General features: G+C 35.8%; 1 long non-coding RNA gene across 1 annotated transcript; it reads left to right on the top strand.

The window, feature by feature from the left end:
* The first annotated feature begins 409 nt into the window (after positions 1 to 409).
* LOC121963175 lies at positions 410 to 2,386 on the top strand. Its single transcript, XR_006107203.1, has 3 exons — positions 410 to 472; positions 1,099 to 1,191; positions 2,240 to 2,386. It is a non-coding gene; the product is annotated as an uncharacterized LOC121963175 (long non-coding RNA).
* Positions 2,387 to 2,551: the final 165 nt, after the last annotated feature.

The raw sequence follows: 2,551 nt of genomic DNA, 5'->3' as shown, positions 1-2,551 counted from the left end.
GAAAAAAAGGGACGAAATGCCCCCCAAAAAACAAACTTTAAGATGAACTTTCCATGGATATCAGGAGAATATGATTATTATGAAATCCTTTGGCCACAATAATCATGTAGTAAAAATCTGATATAGAGCCAGCCTTAATCTGGATGAATATAAAAAATATTCCTGAATTCATCACATTTATCACACATTTGTCGGGTCAGGGAGTAGCCCTAAATCACACAATATCAATAAAATGACAGAACAAGACAATTGTAAAAAAATTTTAAAATATGTAAAATGGCTCGAGAAATAAAGACACCTGTCACCAATAAACAGCAACAAAAGTACACAAAATAACAATAATTATAATGATTATGGTGTGTGTGTGTGTGTGTGTGTGTGTGTGTGTGTGTGTCTATTACAGAGCAACCTTGCCCAGATGTAGTTCAAGTAAACCAGTTAGACAGCAGCTCGCTGCTCGTCCTCATAGAGAGTAAGTAACACCTCTAACACCTGTCATTATTCATAAAGATTTTTCAGATACAGAACAACACAAAGATCTGTGTGTGTGTCTTTTAGAGCAGCACAGTATCTTATGGTATTGCAGGGGCTGAAATTTAGAGGCAGCCTCTTGTAACTTTACTTTTTTTTTTTTTAAAAAAAAAACATAGTCAGAAAATGAAATTAAAATTTTAAAAAGGAGAGTTTGATGAGCCTCTTCATTCCCCAGGCTGTGAGACTCATCAAACTCCTCCTCTGACTCTAAAAGATATGGCAGGATTTAAGGACAAATTTTCATTTCATTTTGAAATTATTTCTACTAATACATCTACCTTGTACCTTATCCTTTTACTTACACAGACCATGTCAAAACAGGTGCGTAGGAAAGGGATGAGTAGTACACACTTACTGTATATATATACTGTATATATTCCCTGATGAAGGTCTACTTATTGAAACTTTGCAATAAATGTACAAATAAATACATTTAAGTAGATCCATAAAACTACCACAAGAATAAAGATTTGTGTGGTTGAGAAATGTCAAAGAGTGTCACATTCAGGTGTGTGTTTGTCGTAATAGTGTGTAAACTCTATGCTAACACTGTCTCCTCCACAGAGTCCGTACATATAGTTGGTCTGGAGGGGGAGCTGAAGAGCAACAGGCCTCTGACACATGAGACCACCTTCTCTCAGGATGTCCAGTCTATAGGTGAGAACACCCCACAGGGACTATTTACTCAAATTTTGTACTTAACCCTTTGAAACCTGGACCGACACCCCTTTTCTTGGGCTCCATTCCGACGTCTTTTACAAGCATTCAAATCATTAAACTCTGAGCAAATTGGTTTGATTTCTTTCAAAAACATGAGGAAAAAAAGGAATTAGCAACTTGGCAAGAACGCAAATTACAAGAAATGAGAAGATTTAAATGTTTTTTTAATCTCGAAAACTATATTCAAAATTATTTTAATAGAATTATCATAATTGATTCAATTTTTTTCCAGATCATTTCCTTTATTTATTTATTTATTATAATTTCCTCTAATTTACACGTAACTTTCTTGTACTTTTAATGAATTAATTTCTTGCAAATTTTTTGGTCAAGTAAAATGCATAAATATTGTATGTTATTGTTTTACTTCACTGCAGCTTTAGTCACTTTGCAGTTTCAGATTAATACAAATAATAATCAACTAGAAATTATGAGGTATTATAAAATACATGTGACAAGTGATATACCGAAAACATCAGAGAGAATATTTTTTTAAAAATGACAGGAAACAGTTTACAGTGGGAGGGATTCCATTAACCTACCTACCTCAATTTCAAAAGTTGAGCAGATCATCTGGAAGTTTTGAATTCACAATCCCTCTGTGAAAACGTCGACTATCACCTCCCAGAAAACCCTCATACGTGGCCGCTTCCACGTAATATATGGCTCCATAACACACCTACATGGCCTTGGATTGGAAATAATGACAGCTAGTGTGGTGCAGTAAAAGTAAAGCTGCTAATGTTTTGAAGATCACCATGCTTCTTGGAATGTTATCACCTGAAGAGAAGTTGTATAACATCACTCATTCTGCAATTGTGTTTTATTGACATTTTAAATATTTCGCCACGTTTTGTGTAAATCTGTAATGGAAAGTCGCCTACTTTTACTTGAAGTGAAGTATTTTTACAGTGTGGTATTTATATTTTAATGGTTAATGTTGTAGATGAGTATAGCTCAACTTGAACTCTGTCTGTCTGTCCAGTGTATTTTGAGAAAACGCTGCTTGCAGTGTGGCGTCACGGCTGGCAGAGGAGAGGACAAGGTTTCACTGAGGTGCTGGAAGAAACCACTGACCCCAGAAAGATCTACAGACTGGTGCAGTCAGACAGGTGCAGCACCATCACTCTCTCACTGCTGTGGTGTTCATGTCTGCTCGCTCGATTATTATCACTAGCAAGTAGTGGATATTAAAAACTGTGACCTAATGGCAGCAAGTCAGATGATCCCCAAAGTTGGTGGGATTCATCCTCAGAGCTCAGAGAGCCATGAAAATCTGTAAAAAAAAAAAAAAAAA

This window comes from Plectropomus leopardus, unplaced genomic scaffold, assembly GCF_008729295.1.
Source record: "Plectropomus leopardus isolate mb unplaced genomic scaffold, YSFRI_Pleo_2.0 unplaced_scaffold10250, whole genome shotgun sequence".
Classification (NCBI taxonomy): Eukaryota; Metazoa; Chordata; class Actinopteri; order Perciformes; family Serranidae; genus Plectropomus; species Plectropomus leopardus.
The sequence above is the reverse complement of the archived record's forward strand: the minus strand, read 5'-3'. Positions and strand labels throughout refer to the sequence as shown.